This window comes from Gymnodraco acuticeps, unplaced genomic scaffold, assembly GCF_902827175.1.
Source record: "Gymnodraco acuticeps unplaced genomic scaffold, fGymAcu1.1, whole genome shotgun sequence".
NCBI lineage: Eukaryota > Metazoa > Chordata > Actinopteri > Perciformes > Bathydraconidae > Gymnodraco > Gymnodraco acuticeps.
Window position 1 is genome coordinate 528,521 of NW_022992009.1, and position 18,372 is coordinate 546,892.

Genomic DNA, 18,372 nt, shown 5'->3' on the forward strand with positions numbered 1-18,372 from the left:
TCTAACGAAGGCTTTTTTTCTAAAGAGAAGGTTTAAAAAGGTAACTGGTCACCAGGTCAGCAAAGACCACATTCTCTTTTTAAACCTGTCCTAAAGTGTTCAGACATTAAAGGTTTCTCTTGAAATGTTGTTATTGTACTTTTTAAGAGCAATGTGCTGATGAAGATCATGTGATAGTCCTGAACGCTCTGCAAAGAGTTGTTTTTGTTTGAAAGTGAATGAAAACTTCTATTACCATGCATCATTTCCTGATTGTCTTCTTTTGTTTCATGTTTTACAAGGATGAACATTTGGTGGAATAAAAAACAACCCAAATCTCTGATTCTGTTGCAACTTGGATCTTCTTAACTTTTCATAACAAGTCTGATTATGTCATGAGTGCAATGATAATTCATTGTAAGGATGAGTCAGCATTAGTACTAGTTTTGTCATGAAACTGGCACCAAGTGGAAATATTCAGGATCATAAACTCAAAGGGACAATTACAATTAAAGGGGCAGTACAAACTATTTTACTTGTTTCATTTTACCTTCAGTTTGCAGCCTTCTTCATACTACTGTGATTGGCTGGTGGGACTTGTACAAATAAGTCTTATTGATTAGTAAAGACACAAATAATCCAGATCTTAAAGAGGATTTAGGGTTTGTAAAACCAAAATCCCACCTGTTGTTGGATACCAGTTATTCACATCTCAGTGGTCTTTCTGATGTTGAGTGTTGAACCTTGTTTCTGCATATACTGGAAGAAGATTCGCTCCTGTAATATTACTGAAAAACTCTAAATCCTGTGAGAAATGAATAGAAAGGAATTTGAATTTCGCAGTAGAGGTTGGCTGTTTCAATTACCTTCACAGATCGTAACCCGGAATGTCTCCTTGCACTCATATGATTTCAATTAGGGAGCATGTGTACACCTCGCTAAGATAAAAGGTGCCAAAGCAAAGCCCCCTTCTTACTCAGGCTTTTGTAGCATCAGGTCTGTGAAGGCCGGGTAACTCTGAGGAGGATGTTGTGCGTGATCTGAGATGCGACAATCAAGAGATACAAATTGTAAAAAGAAAAAGGAAAAGATCATATGATTTTAAAAAACAACTTATTTTCGTTGCTTCATTTTCAGTCCACCTCGTTTTCTTATGATTCCAGCAGCAGCGGCGGCGGCGATGGCGGAAAATCCTACTCGCACCTGAAGTGGACACAAGAAAGCAGAAGGGAGGGGGAAATGTCAGTTTAATAAAAACTCAGACCTTTCCCACCATAAAGGAATGAGGAAATGTACAAAAAAAACAAAAGTGAGGGGATTAAAAAGCAATTTTTTGTGCCAGGAGCCGGAGATCTGGTGGCCTGGTGCTGCTGGGAACTGGGACATGATGTGAAATAACATAATCATCGATGCTCTAATCCATGTACGAGGGGAAGTGTTTTAAAGTTGTGTTTTGTGTGGGAGTGATTAAACGAGGCAGTCACTGTGATCACAGACACAGGACAATGGCTGGTAACACACACACAGATGGATTCCTTTTGTTATTTCAAAAAGTGAGCCTTAGCTACATCAACTGCAGAGAAAACCATGTTCCTAATTTCCCCTACATACACATATAGCAGTATATTATATAAGTGTTTCTATTTTAATTGAATTGCAATTCTTCTTTAACAGTCAGGTTTCGGAGAGCTACTGGCTACTTAACGTGTCTTTAATCGCCACTTTGTTCGTGGTGTTTCACCGCCGCACGGCTGCAGCTCCCGGCTTCACGGCGCTTTAAGGGCCGTCAAAACCAACAACAATAACTATAAATATAAATATAACGATGTTAGCATACACGCAGCTGAAGAGAAACCTTCTGTAAACAGCAGGGCTGAGCACACGCAGCACGCTCCAGCTGTGTCGGGGCTCCAAAATGGAGATTGATGACCTGCTACTTCTGAACTCTGCGCAGAGGAAGAAATGATGGTAAGGGTAGGAATAATAGGAAGTAGAAAACCTTTGAAAGTAAGCCAGAAACTAAACATAGCACCAGGGGATGCTGCTGATTCTGAAGTTTCACTTTATCGCTGAGCGAAAATGGCCTTTTACTATTTATCGACATATACACTTGGGATGCATTTTGATTGGCTGTCAATAATAATATAAATGATAATAAACTTTATTTATATAGTACCTTTCACGCAAGTTGCAGCCCAAAGTGCTTTACAAACACAAGATACAAAACAAAGTGTGAGTAACATAATTAAAGTGAGGATTATAATTAAAAACAAGCTTTAAACAAACCATACAGAACACTAAAACATTAAAACATAAATAGTGAGAGCACTAAAATGACCCCAAGTTAAAAGTCAAATAAAAAAAGATAGGTATTTAATTTACTTTTAAAAACTCCAAAGGAGTTTTCTATTCAGATCCAATGTAAAATACTAGGTACTTCTAAAAGAAAGACATTGGAGAATCTGAGGGTCATGAAATGAAAAGCAGTCACTGATATGTAGGGGCCAGGTAATGTAAAGCCTTGTAAATCATTTTAAGCACTTTTAAATCATTGTGTTTGTTCAAATCCTGGCTGAATTAATTGCAATTTATTTAACATTTTTAGGGAGAGCAGTAAAAAGAGAATTTTAGTAGTCCAAGCGACTAGTAATACAAGCATGTCAAACAATTTTAGCAGCATTTGGAGTTAAAAATGGTCCTTAAGTGGAAAAACTAAATTTTGCAACCTTGTTAAAATGGCTTAAAACATTAAGATCACAGTCTAAAATTACCCCTAGATTTGTAACCTGTGTTTTGATATATTTGGACATGCTGGAAAACACAGACTCTACTCTCTGTCATTCTGATTAGGACCTACTAATAGAATTTCAGTTTTTTGCTAATTTCTTTAAAAAAAGTTGTCATCCATTAAATTGTTTACATCATTCAGACAGGTAAACAGTTTTTTTTGCAGAACTGGGGTTTTAAGGGGAAATGGACATTTACAATTGTGTATCATCGGTGTAACAGTGATATTCAACATTATCATGGCTTGTACTGCTACCCCCGCGACCCGACCACGGATAAGCGGGAGAAGATGGATGGATGGATGGATGGATGGATGGATGGATCATGGCTTGTCATGTTGCCCAGAAGGAGCATGTATAATGAGAAGAGAATAGGGCCCATAATGCTTCCTTGAGGAACTCCATATTCAATATCAGAGGTTGGTGACACAAGGGTCTCCCAAACTTACACAAAGGTTTATTTCAGACAGGTAAGAGTGAGACCATCCAAGGACTGTCCCCGAGAGACTAACCAATTTTTCAAGATGTTTCATCGGTTATAATTCTTCGGTCATTCACTACCTTTAATAAAGCTATTTCAGTACTGTGGTGTTTTCGATAGCCAGACAGGATTTTATCTAAAATGTTATTGTTGTTAAGATGATGGAGTTGAACAGTTTTATCAAATCAGTGTGAAAAGGATTCCGACAATGTTGCTCTCCACTTTGGTCTTCGTTATAGTTTTGTTGTGGATCAATTTGGGTTGGATCAAGTCTACATTCACTCATTCACATATATTCATACAGAGGCTGCCATGCAAGGTGCCATTGGGAAACTGACATTCACAAATCGCCTGTCCTGGGCTAAATATCTTCCTCAACATGTTGACTATCTATAGTCTTAGATCTACCTCGCCCACTTTTTGAATGCAGACGACAGATCACTTCTGTCTGATGGTATGGATGGTTATTTTTCACACACACAGGCTAAGAAAGTAAGTGACAGCCAGTGGCTGTAGCCTTTGCGGTGCATTCAAGTGCAACTGTTTGGCCAAGATGCACGCAACATGGAGAGTTTCGAGGGGTGAACCCTCTAACTTTGTTTCCGCTAGTTCTTTGACGTCTGTTTGGTGTATCTGGTCTTTACCGACACATATAGTTAGTAAGTTAGTATAGTAAGTTAGTATATTTCCTCATTGACATTTTAATTTTTGTGTCTTCTACTTCACTCTCTTGATCACTTCAAATCAGCACTTTCTACCAAAAGAGGGAGACCACATACGTAAGTTAATGTATGCAAAAATCGTCATGACTGAAGGATGAACTTTAACTTAATCTGCAGTCACATTCAAAATGTAACCCCTTCTACAGACAAGAAAGCTGTTTGTTTTTCTTTAAGCTTCCTAAAACATTTTAACTCACTGTTAATGTTTTACAACTCCACAGTGATCACTTCATCAGCTTCAGTTGAGAGAGAAGAAACGTTTCTGTTCAGCAGAGTGAGCTGTTAACAGCTGTTCATTCACTATTATACAACAGCTGATGGTGCAATATGGCCGCCAGAAGGTGCGTTTCATTACCTTCACATACTGTACACAGAGAGCAGATTGTACAGGAAGATGGACGTTTTCAACTACTAAATGAAATAATATGTTTGAAGAAAATATCTAAACTTTTCAAAATTCTTTAGGGATTTAAAAAATAAATGATTGTATGTCGCATCACCTTTATATGTCTCAAGTTCAATTTACCAAACCTAAAGTAAAGGCCAAAAAAACCACATGTGTAAGATGAGTTTTGTAAGGACAGGTCTAAGAACTGCAGACGCACCGATCTATCGGCCTGTGACCAGATTTGGAAGATTTTCAACGAACACGATGCTGTGGCAGCCACATTTGGTTCATGACACACACTCTTTGGTGAAGACAGTAACTGTCACAGCCACACACACACAACAACTCTAAAAAACCACTAGCAACTCATTCTGCAAACTTAGTTATACCGTCAAGGTAAAACAAAAAATATTATTATTATATTATATTAATTATATATACTTAAATACAGTAGACATGCCTACGGGAGCAATACATATTATAATTTATAGCCGATGCGGCTCAGAGTAATGGCAGTGAGCACTTCACTCTCTGTCAGGAGGTGAAGGGCAGGCAGGAGGACGCTGGGAGATAATATAATATAATACACACATTGACATTCTTGTAAATGGATACTGAAAAATAAATAGATTTTTCTTGATATTTAAATGCATATAGTTTAAAAATGAAGTAGTTGACTCTCTATAATAGGCCTACATACACAGAGAGGATTGCTATTATTTTCTCATCATGGTAATATTGTTAAACTCAATGACCAGGAAGTGGACTTATGGATAATGGAAAGGTGTCCTATGAACAGTCATTTCGGGGTTAGGTGTTTAGGGTCAGCCAATAACAAAAGGTCATGTTACCAGAACAAATACAATCAACTATTTGGGAACAATTTTCATAGACTTTCTGGAAAGGTTCTGCAGAAAAAGAGGGTGTTATTGTACATTCAAGGTTACAAAAGACAGTTTTTTCTCCTGGGGATGTTTTTCATTTTTGATTTACAAGTTCCAATGACATGAAGACTGAAGTTTGTCCATTGGTCAATAGTAGAAGTGTTGGGTTTTGTTGCAGTTCCATATTTGTACGTGTTTGCATGCCTTATGCAGTACCTTCAATATGTACTGTAGTGTTAAACAATTTAAACACATTTTCCCATGAAGTACGCAATTATAAACACTGATCATCACATATAATACTGCAGATACAATTGTCCTTATCACCTTTTCTGATCAAAAAGTATACTATTTAAATGTTGAGGGTCCTGCAACACTCTCAATGCTTTCATATTAGGGATGTGCATCTCCATCACTGAGGCCGATGCGATGCGCATCTCGATACGTTGCCAACGATAGATACATTAACGATACATTTGAAACACCAGGCGGTGCGATACGATACGATTTGATTCAACATTATGCGATTCGGGCGATACGATGCGATTCAACACGATGCAAAATAATGATACAATTCAATATGGCACGACAGAGGATTTTGTTTTATTCCTTATATGCAGCAAATCATACATTAACAAAAAAGGGCTTTACATATTTGGTACTCTCTACTAGTACTGCACATCCCATCATGCTGTTTCTTTTTGACCTTAAACAAAACAAACACTTGGACCTTTCACAAACTGGCCTTTTCACAAGTGTAGTACTGTCCTCTGTCTCCAGAGTACAGTTCAATGTTATAACACCTAACAGTTAAACAATGTAAGGAGGCATTGCTCATGATTAACAATGTGCAAATAACAGCTACCATAGTGCAAGGCCCATACAGCTGCTGACTGATGTGCTGAACACTCATCCAGAGGCTAACTCACCAGTGAGCAGAAAGCAGTGGGTTCTATATGAACAATAAAGAATACAGATAACCTTTCACAAACAGGTATTTCATAACTGCTTACAGTAAGGAAGACATTTAAATTATTATTGGCCGTCACAGGCTGCTGTAAACTAAACACCTCTCTCTCTGACAGAACACCTCACTGAGTGATTTAACTCATATGTCTAACTTTCAGGTTTCTCTTTTCAGCCGCAGACCCCATGTCGCCTCTTTATGTGCGTCGCTAAGTTCCTCGTACTACTTGTGTACTTTAAAGCGGCTCGGCATCGTTTACAATTTGCGAGCGATGTCTCAAGTTGTCCGTCTTTCTTGTAAAATCCTAAGTGTTTCCAAACGTTTGATTTGTAGGTATTTTTCGGTGCGCTGTGTTTCTCTTTCTCCTCGACTTCCATGTGTGTTGATATCTGAGACTCTCGGCCTCCGTAGTGCGAAGCAACGAACAAAGATCGTCTCTGTGAGTGCTGACCAAGCGGCAAACTGTGGGGTAGAGACGGGAAGCCAATACGGAAGTGCCACACACTGCAGTTCATACATGGGCCGCTAGGGACTGGCTGCAGAAAGGAGCAATTTCCATTGACCCCCATGTTAAAATGCCCAACTTTACAGCAGAAAAAAACATGTTTCTACCCATGCAATAAATAAATAATATTATCGATATAGTTAGATTCCACCTTCATGATTATGAATCTGTGAGTGAATTGTTTTCTAACACGACCCTTTTATTTATATTAGGTCTTAACGTTTTTGCATAAATTAGGGCGTGGTCACTTTGATGGACACGTACATGCCTCACTGTCAGCTAACAGCAACTTGTCCACTCTGCTAGGCTACAACCATAGAGGCTACAACGTTAGTTAGTCATAGTACTGTACTTGACCCTTTAGCTTTCGCCGTGTTCGTGGTGATTGTGCCTTTTAGGGAATATTGTTACAAATACCAGACAATTAAAATGTCGTGCTGTGCGCTTGAATGTACTAACAGAACTTCCAAGAAGTCTAAAATGATAATATTATACATGTTAACCCCGTTCGCAGGTGTTTCTGTGCTTGGTAGCTTAGCTTGTTACTTATTAGCCAGCTAAGGACGTAACCCTTTATGCATACATATACATTTTAGTTTATGATTCAGCCTTGGGTAAGACTTTTATAGTCTATGGCTAGACGCTCATAATGCTAAACGGGAGCAAATGTTAATAGGGGACCCGATTATCCCAGTGGTGGCCGCCGGAGCTAATGGAGCCGCAGGGGGCTAGCTTCAGCCGGCGTCCCGGAGCTAGCCCACTGCGGCTCCGTTAGGTCCGGGCGGTGGAGTCCGTCTTTTCTCAACGTGTGAATGACAAGCATTAAGAATAACAAAATATAGCTAATTCTCTTGCAGATTGTCTCATTTGATTATGAATGTAACGTTTATATAGGGGAACTACACTGTTAGCAGTAACTTGGTATGCATGTATTTCATGTTAGCTTAGCTTCTTAGCCTGAGCTAGCTCTGTTTACTTCCAGTTCGGAGGCAGCAGGTCCCGCCTCAGCTCCGCCTCTTTGCCCTTATTTGGAGCAGGCGGGATTAGACTCTGACGTCACAGTCGAGCCGTTAGTGGCCGACTCCGCCTACTAAGGGCTTCACGGCAACTCTGCAGAATCCTATGGGTGACGTCACGGACACTACGTCCATTTATATATACAGTCTATGGTGCTGACAGGATGAGAGGATATTATATGAATGAATTGTTTTTTTACCGATGCAAAGACGCTACAATCGATGCATCGCGAGTTCAACCCAAACTGTAGCCGATGTGCACTCTTTCGACCGGTGCACTCGCATCTTGAACGTTTATGCCGGTGCACCGATGCGAATCGGTGAATCTTAACATCGCTATTTCATATACATCTTTCTACCATTTGAAAATCGATTATTTCTATTTTATGATATTGTATTGGCACACAGGCAACTTTTAATGTCTGCTGCCACTATGCTTTACAATATAATGATGATGATGGGTGGGTTGGGGGTGCACTGCAGCATTTCGGCAATTAAGCTCTCATCTATAAGCTACAACTGTTGATAGGTAATTATGGGACGCTGCGGCGCGCTCTGCTGATTAAATGAAGCCCCGAGCTGCCGTGATTAGTGAGACAGGACAATGGATAGCGTGCACACACACACACACACACACACACACACACACACACACACACACACACACACACACACACACACACACACACACACACACACACACACACACACACACACACACACCACACACACACACACACACACACACACACACACACACACACACAATGCATCACTTTGCGCAGCAGGAATGTGTTCTGGCTCCATCAATCGTTACAGCTCCTTAATGTAATCTGGGAGATGCCTTCACTCTTTATTAGCATCATCTTGCTGCTGTGACCTCTGACCCCACATAATGTGTAGACCTAGAAACAAACAATGCCTAAAGCTGGGCAGACTACATTTACATGCACAAATTATTCAGTTTTCTATTGTTGTTCCGCAAAAGACAAGTCTATTTCTAATAAGCTGTTTACATGGCTAATACAAATATATTCCACTCTTATTCGCTCTTACATGGACTTGTTCATATTCCATATTTTGCTGACAACCTACTGTCCTTTCTGATATTGGCACACAACTAAAAACCTTTTTTTTATGATAAAATAAATAAGATTGTTTCTCCTTCTGACCCAACATGTAAGCTTTCACAATCCATCTCTACCACAGCCTTAAAACATTTGAGCTAGTTGGTAAAAACAAACCACCAAAAACAGCTCTTAGCCAAACCATAGTATATAACTTCCAGGTCGATCACGTAGAGCAATGGGGCCTAAAAAGGTGTTTCCATAGACTTACATTGTTCATTTTTAGAAATCAGCATATCATTTCATTAAGGGTAAATCAACTTTTAAGCATGATTTACCCTATAAATAATAAAGAGGCCCTATTCTGCTTTTTTGGGGTTTTCCCTTTCCTGTAGTATGTTATAGAGGTTTGGGTGCATGTAAATGGTCTACAAAGGCTAAAATCCCTGTGTTCCCTCCCCTTACGCAATGCTGCAGCTCGTGTACTAACCAGAGTTCGGAAAAGGGAACACATTACTCCTGTTCTGGCTGCCTTACACTGGCTCCCTTTAGAACACAAGATAGAATTTAAAATTCTTCTTCTAATGTAATGTCTTTCGTTTTTTGTAAAGCACTTTGAATTGCCTTGTGTTGAAAGGTGCTATATAAATAAACTTGCCTTGCCTTCTCGCCTACAAAGCCCTTAATGCGATGGCAGGCGCCATCTTACCTTAAAATGGACCTACATGTATCATGCTATATTTGACACATGCATTTCCAAACATTTGGACTACCTATGTTGCAAATGTATTATCTTTTCAATTTACACACGGCATCTATTATGTCTGTCCGTCCTGGGAGAGGGATCCCTCCTCTGTTGCTCTCCCTGAGGTTTCTCCCATTTTCCCTTTAAACTGTGGGTTTTCTCTGGAAGTTTTTCCTTGTACGATGTGAGGGTCTAAGGACAGAGGGTGTCGTATTGTCATACTGATATTCTGTACAAACTGTGAAGACCACTGAGACAAATGGAACATTTGTGATATTGGGCTATATAAATAAACATTGATTGATTGATTTACTTAACATACACATCACTATGTAACACTTAGCTTCCATAGGCTAGCGCTCCAATACGTTATATGTGATTAGCTAAGGGGCTACGGGGTTGACATATCACAACAGAGCCGGCCAGCTAACCAATCAGAGCAGACTGGGCTCTGGTTTCAGACAGAGGGTGAAAAGAGGTGCTGCAGCACAGGCAGTATGAGACAAATAAAGAGCTTTTTGAACATGAAAGCATTGAGACATGTCCCAGTAGAGGGACAACATAACGTAAAGCAACTTCCCAGAGGTGGGACCAAGTCATTGTTTTGCAAGTCCGAGTCAAGTCTCAAGTCTTTGCGCTCAAGTCCGAGTCAAGTCTCAAGTCATTGTTTTGCAAGTCCAAGTCAAGTCTCAAGTCAGGATGGGCCAGTTCAAGTCAAGTCAAGTCCTAAACTTTGACAAAACGAGTCATAAACAAGTCATTATGTGTTTTTCACCAAATGTAATGACATCGATCAACAGAATAATACTTAATAATCAAACAGCTCTTAATTAGTCACATTAATAATTTAATAATCCATTTTCTCTCTGCTGGTAAAGTAACGTGTGTTTTTCTAATTTAAGAGGGATCAGTAAGGTAAGGCTACCGTGACGGTTTGATTCAGAAGGAGTTTAATGGATAAGATCCCTGATGTTGAGGTAACCAGAATGTTTATTTCCACTGTGTACAACATGTTATAAGGGACCCACAATCTATCTTTATGCAAGGATTATTGTGCAGCGAGGCGGTCTCTATGGGGAAAAGAACACCTGAATCTAGATCCCTCTGCAGGTGGTACTTTAAGTATATTTTGATGCTAATACTTTTGTACTTTTACTTGTAACATTTTGAATGCAGGACTTTTTATTGTACAGGGTTCCTGCAGATTTCGCCAAATCAAATTTAAGACTTTTTAACACCTTTTTAAGACCACTTTGAATAGAATTTAAGACCTATTTCACGGCAATAAAGTATGAAGGAAAATGTATAGAAAGAAGAAATACGTCCCATAATCACTTACAAAGTAAATGTATTCATGTTCAACATAAGAACAATGACAACACAACAGCGTAACAGTACAGAACTGTGTTAGCGTGTTAGACAAAAAGTGTGTGTATGTGTGTGCGTCTGCGTGTGCTTGAGTGTGTGTGTGTGTGAGTGTGTGTGTGTGTGTGTGTGTGTGTGTTAGGGCTGTGCAATTAATCATATTTTAATCGCAATTACGATTTTGGCCTGCCACAATTACGAAAACAACATAATCGTAAAAAACGATTATTTTGCTTTGCTAGGTTGTGACAGTGCACCACAACATATTTGATCTAATTAATTTTTTAGTAATGTATCATTTATTTAATTAATTGTTGTATTGGTTTTTCAGTTGAATTATACGTTCAGGGTAATCAACAGTTAAAAAGATACTGTTCAAATTATTATCTGTTTTAAAGTTCAATAAATGGATGTTTTCAAAGTCAATGAATAATCATATTTAATAATCGTGATATTAATTATTGACCAACATAATCTTGATTATTGCCATAATCGAGCAGCCCTAGTGTGTGTGTGAGTGTGTGTGTGTGTTGTGTGTGTGTGTGTGTGTGTGTGTGGTGTGTGTGTGTGTGTGTGTGTGTTGTGTGTGTGTGTGTGTGTGTGTGTGTGTGTGTGTGTCTCTGAGAGAGAGTGACAAGAGCTATATTCAGAGCTCTGCTGCCTTGGCTACACTATTTCATCGTTGCTGTTGTATGATTGGTGTTTAGCTACGGTATTTAGCGTCTACAGCACCTCCGCTTTTAGGGTTGACGTAGACCCAAACTTAGCCCGGAGGTCCCCCGGTGTTGTTGCGGGAGCTGCTGCATTAGCTGCTGCTGCACTAGCTAACGCTGCATTAGCTGCTGCTGCACTAGCTAACGCTGCACTAGCTAACGCTCCACTAGCAAAACAAACACTAATTTCTTTTGCAAAAGGTGTAGCGGGCTTCAAACACGTTCCCTCCACTGGTTTCAACCAAACACTAAATTAGATGTTTTCCAACCAAATACGGTTGAACTTACACTTCCCCATATTTATTTGTAAGTAGATTCGAAGATAGGCTACATGAGCTGAAGCTTGGTTGCTAGGTTACTAGCTGGGTGTTCTCCAACAAGGGGCCGGGGGAAACAAAGTTAGTGATTACTGGTTCCATGTTGATTTAATTCAATACAAATTGTTGGGGGGAACTGAAAGGCTATTACCGTACTGGTTACTTTGCAGCCCGGACATTTCCCCCAAAACACATTTAGACGCTATCGCAACATAGAAGTACCTTTCAAATCCGATAATTTTTAAGACCTTCTGAATCATATTTAAGACCTTTTTAAGGCCTTAAATTCTGATTATCAAATGTAAGACTTTTTAAGACTTGTTAAGACCCCGCGGGAACCCTGATTGTAACTTTTTTTTAATTGTCTGAACTTCTCCCACCTCTGACAATAAATCCTGAGTGTTTACCCTGCTCTGAAGGTTATTTTCATTTTACAAATCCTGCACTCAGCTTTGCTTTCTCCAATATCATTGAAAAGCAGCCAGATGCTGCTTCTTTTTTCGGTTTTCGCTCATTTCTTGACTTTTTCCGACGCGCTGGCATTTAAATCCGGCTCCCCGTCTCCCCGTCGCTCTGCACATGCTGTGCCCCCACCCTTCTTTCACATAATGGTATGATCCTAGTGTGTCCTCGCATATGATTGGCCGCATGGTGGCCCAGCTAAATAAAGACCCGCCCCTGCCTGCAAGGATTCTCAGCAAGAGTAGGAGCGGCTGAAGATTCTGCTTTCCCCGACGGGAGTCTGCTCTTCTAGCGGTAGCTCGCGATCGGCGTGTTGGAGACCTCTGAATTAAAGTAGCAAGTCACCTCAAGTCAGAAGGCTCAAGTCCAAGTCAAGTCCCGAGTCATTGGTGTTCAAGTCCAAGTCGAGTCGCAAGTCTTTTGTGATGTTGTCAAGTCGAGTCTCAAGTCATAAAATGTGTGACTCGAGTCTGACTCGAGTCCAAGTCATGTGACTCGAGTCCACACCTCTGCAACTTCCCAGTATTAACATTTGAACAGCTCTTTTTTAAATTATAAGACCGGCATGTATCATGACATGATGGATCGAATTCAAAATATTAATATTTTAACATTTGCTGCTCACATCCTGTAGATTAACTGATCAACAGAGTTGGGTGTAACGCGTTACAAAGTTACAAAGTAACGCGTTACTGTAATAATATTACTTCTGTCGGTAACGGAGTAGTGTAACGCGTTACTTTTATAATTCAGTAATCACACTACAATTACTAACATTGCCCCGACACGCGTTACTTCGTTACTTTTATAAAATAATCACACTCACTGACAGACTAGATGGGTTTCCGCCGCAGGTTTATATCGGTTTATATACATGTAGGCCTATGTAATCTGCGCGACTTGCGAGACCACATCTCCACGTGCAGTGCTGCATAAACATGGCTGAGTCTTTTCATCTGTAAACTCCCTCAACGGGGCCGCTCGCTCTCTTTTGTTGATCGCCCTCTCACGGGTGAACAGTTCAATGCCCCGCTTCATTGTAGGAATTCTGCCATGTCTCTACCACTTTAGTTTGACTATCTCTGTTACTAAGTTATGGAATACTAAATAAGTAATTAGGATAATGCGTCTTGAACTGGTTTCATTCATTAGTGTCTTGACGTTTCACAGACTGTTAGTTTGTTGTGTGGCTGCTGGTAGCCTATTTTAGAGCATATAAAAAGAAAGACATGTGTTATGTCTTCCTTACGGCCCGTCCACACAGCGGCGTGCGTTGAAGCTTCCAACGCTTCTGCCCATTCACTTTGAATGGGGGGACGTCACTTTTAGCCGAACTGCATTTTGGGAAGCGACGTGGAGCGTTGCTGGCGTAGCTGGCGTCAAAAGTTGAGCAATGTTCAACTTTTGACGCCTCGACGGAGGCGTCAGCCAATGAAATCCCGTTTATTCAAATCTGCCAGTACAATCGCTAGCCAATCAAACCGCGTGTATGCTGGGAGAGACTACGCAGGTCATTTCCTCATATTCAAAAAAATTGAGGGAAAATTCATTGTAGCGGTAGTGAATCACCCGGTGCTGTATGATCAGTCTCTGTTCATCTACCGGGATACAAACCGGAGGAGCGAGGCATGGAGGGAGGTGGCAGAGACAGTGGGTGAAACTGGTAGGTTTTCGCCTGTTTGGGGATTTTATATCCAGTTTACTTCGTTTTAACATTGCTATTGCTTTGTATGTCGGGGGCGGGAGATTCATGTGATTGGTTGTTGGTCGTGTTGCTCGCAAAAAATCCCCAAGCTTCAGATACGCCCACCTCCAAGCGTCAACGCACGCTGCTGTGTGGACGCTCCGTTAATGCAATAGTAATTGGGGGTGCAAGTGGAGTCTCGCAGAGGCAAAACTGTGGCGCGTTTACACTGTAGGTGCGCCGCAGTCTGCGTGATCTGCCTGTAGGGAGGGGCGGGCCGGCCCTGCGAGTAAAGTAACGAGTAAAGTAACGAGTAAAGTAACGAGTAAAGTAACGAGTTACTTTATGCAGAGAGTAACGAAGTAGTGTAATATATTACTTTTTTTTAAAGTAATATGTAATATGTAATATATTACTTTTTTTTAGTAACGACCCCATCTCTGCTGATCAACATTGGGAGGTTTATTCAGCGACCGTATTCAGTGTTAACAATAACAGAAAAAGACAGCATTAATTATGTGAAATTCTATCATGAACAGAAAGTAATAAGAGAAAAAGAAAATTGCATGACTTGGCAGAAAATCGGCCCAGAATCATCGGGAAGAAGAAAGACAAACACTATGAATAGTAAGTAAGAAACACAAGCTTAATTTTGAAACCCAGATGCTTAAATTCTCAATAATTCATCCATATTTTTTTCCACACTTGTTCTTTGATGATATATTTGCTCTGCATATGCTCTCTCATCTCTCACTAGTTTGTAATTCAGATTTTTTTTCTGAGTAGTTCATTTAAATTCCTAATATTCTCAAAAGATTCTTCTTTTATCTAAAATTAACCGTGGTCTTCTGCCAAAGGATCAGTGTATGATTAATGCAAAATGATATGAGGGCGGTGTACATTTTATTATTTGTTTGTTATGTTTTTCTTAATGTTTGAATATCTTTTTTTCATAAGGACGTTTGTCTTAACTCCCAGTTATGAGAGCAGAATATGACCTGATAATATATTTATGATTGGAGACGCAGATCTTGTTTATAAATGTAGCCGTAGCTCAGTCTGGAGGACTTGTTTGGGAACCAAAGGGTCGGTGGTTCAAGTCCCGATCGGAACAAAAAGAATGGAGTGTGTTCTGGTAGCTGGAGAGGTGCCAGTTCACCTCCTGGACTCTGCCATTGAATTCTTGAGCAAGACAATGAACCCTTAACTAGTCCCTGGTATCTCTCCATAAGAAGACCTGTGTCTCTTGGCTTCTTCAGAATCAGAATCAGAAACAGGTTTATTGCCAAGTAGGTTTGCATAAACGAGGAATTTGTCTTGGTGGACATGGTGCATACCAGTGGCGGCGCTAGGGGGTGGCTACTTGGGCTCAAGCCCCGGATGTTTTCTGAAAAGCCCCGGATGTTTCACTTAAAAAAAAAATATATATATATATATTTTTTTTTAAATGTCTCGGGAATAATGTGCAGTACCGGAGTCCACCAGAGAGGCAGCTGCTGCGGGACATTATCCTGCGTACTGCGTAGCCTTCCCTGCCCTGAAGAAGAAGTGATCCTTCCTACTAGTGCCTGACGAGTTTTAAGCTAATACCCTATAAAGTTATGGATATTAGAAAGTTATTGTCATCGAAGCAGGCGCCACAAGCTGCAGCAGCAGCAGTATCAGCAGCTGACAACAATTTCATCACCAGCAGTGAAGAAATGGATGATGTTTCAGGTTTGTGAATCTAATGGTGATATCTGAACTCTGGCTGACTGAGTAAGAAGTGAAAAAGAGTGATGTAACGTTAATGTTATAGCTAGTAAACATGGAGTAACCACACTAAGTATACCCTTATGTGTTAGTATGTATACATAACATGGCTAAAAATTATTCTAAGATGTAACATTAACCCTTCATATCTCAGTCTACTTTTAAGACACTAAAATAACGTATTCCAATTTTTATTTTGTTTTCGTGCGTGGAATTATACCGGCTCTCGTTGAAGCACACATAACAACGGAACCATAGCAACGGAACTGACAGGCAACAGTCAAAAACGTGACTCTTACGGCCCGTCCACACAGCGGCTTTGGAAAAAGCTTGCCGGCGGGCGTGTCTGAAGCTCAACCAACAACCAATCACATGAATCTCCCGCCCCTGACCCACAAGCAGCGGTTTGATTGGCTAGAGCTTGTACTGGCATATGATTTGATTGGCTGATGCTTTCACCGAAAGCTTCAGAATCTTCAAAAGTTGAACATTGCTCAACTTTTGCAGCCTGAAACGCCAGGAAAGCTCCGCTCTGCTTCCCACAATGCAGTTCGGCGATAAGTGACGTCACCCCATTCAAAGTGAATGGGAAGAAGCTTCCAACGCCGCTGTGTGGACGGGCCGTTACACTCTTTACGTCACAAACAAGATGGTGGATGAGAATAGATCTATAAAACGAGAAGCAATGCGCCAGAATCAAGGTGAGACTATCCGCATCCTTTAAAACTCTACGCACATTCGTTTCACCGAAATAAGTAAACAACTGTATTTGAGTGAGTTAAGGCATTAGTTTGCTTCATTAAAGGGTGTTAATGAATAAGTGTTCTCCAGTGCCTTTTGTCCGCTTTAACGTATTATTAAGGTAGGGTTAATGTTGCTCTCAAAGTGCACCAGATTGATGCTCTTAACTTCAATATTTAAAAAAAAATCTTCCCGGGGGAGCATGCCCCCGGAGTAGGCTACGACCCCCCGAAAGGATGTTCGGTCCACCCCCTACTTGTAAAAAAATAGGACTTTACCCCTGCACTCCCCCCCCCCCCCCCCCAACAACTCCTGGGCTAAGCCCCGGATCTCCTACAATCCTAAATCCGCCACTGGTGCATACATAAACACAGTTAAAGAGCAACTTGCAGGTTAGAGCCCCCAGTGAATAAATGTGTAGGAAAATGATGCATACATTAGATTTAAAAAAATATATATATATATATACACTATACACTTTTTGTAAGACATTTTCACTTCCGCATGAAAAAAAGACCACCCGCGTGTGACGTCACGAGGGAGAGCGGACGGTCTAACGTATTAATAAACATGGTTCACAATGCTAGTTTTGACACAGAAGAGGTTGAACATGTATATTCGTATGCATATGACGGACCACAACCTTATAATTATGAGCCTGCTAGGCGTCCAAGAGACCAGGGTTGCGGTCGAATAGTCCAAAAATTAGCTCCTAAGTTCTAACCCTATCGTCTATTCCTTGACCTCTGAGTGAAACGTCACGGGGTTAAGGGATAGTGGATAGGAGAATTCAAAAGGACTTAGGAGAAGAGACTGCGGTACTTTAGAGAATCCGAATGCACTTTCACTATCCCACGTGTTTATGATGCGCCAGCGGACGTCATGAATGTGCGTCTGCTGCTGTGGGGAAACTATGGAAACTAGTTTTCTATACAGCGGACTACAACATGGATGTTTAATAAGAACGAGGGACTACTGTAAACTCATCTAGAGACTCTGCACCGTGCTCTGATGCTGTTGCTTTATGCTTTATGAACGTGGACAACAGAGAAACATATTCTTCATGACCAAAGTTGGAATTGAAATAAAAAAGGAAAGTGAAACTTATGCTCGTCACCCTCTCCCTCCGGTCCACATTAATACAAATGATCTCAATACGTATGATTGTATGAACTATGAAAAGATCTTAAAATCAATACAGATGTATTTATTATAAACGTTAGTCCTTAACATCTATCACTGTGTATATCACCATTCAAACATCTTTTAAAAGTTGAACAAACTCCACACAGCTCAGTAAAGACTGTGAGATGTTGACTTTATTTGATCATTTCAGTAAAAACTAACGTTCATATTTCTCTCTTTGATTATAATACTGATGAACGTTCAAAACAAAGCACTTTGGCAACTTACCACATACGTTTTAAAATGCTTAATAAGCACCCTAACTTTCATGATATAATTTCTGTTGTGTGACGGCAAATGCCGCGGCTGCAAGGCATTGTGGGGCAGCATTTTCTCCTCTCCTTTCGTCAAGGGAGGTCCAGTGGTTCCTAAGCTAAAGGAGGTTATAAAGGAAGTTTGAAACCTCCTTTCCTATCATCTAGAGAATTCGAACGGCACTTACAATGGCTGCTACTTCCGGGTCATTTCACTCAGGAAGGTTCCTAAGCTAAATGGACTATTCGACTTCAACCCAGGAGCAGCCAAGGATTAGAAGAAATAACGGCCATCGGAGAGAAATGGAGCTGTGGTGTGAGGAGAACAAGTGGAGAACTGGGAGCTGTCTTGTGAGTGA

At 40.5% G+C, this 18,372-nt stretch overlaps 1 protein-coding gene across 5 annotated transcripts in view; it reads right to left on the reverse strand.

Moving 5' to 3' along the window:
* Window positions 1-265: 265 nt before the first annotated feature.
* LOC117536479 (zinc fingers and homeoboxes protein 2-like) overlaps window positions 266-18,372 on the reverse strand; it is a 221,862-nt gene continuing 203,755 nt past the window's right edge. For all 5 annotated transcript variants that reach the window (XM_034201372.1, XM_034201369.1, XM_034201370.1 and 2 more), the window contains one exon: window positions 266-1,182. The gene's annotated coding sequence lies outside the window, so the exon portion shown is untranslated. The remainder of the gene's footprint in view (window positions 1,183-18,372) is intronic.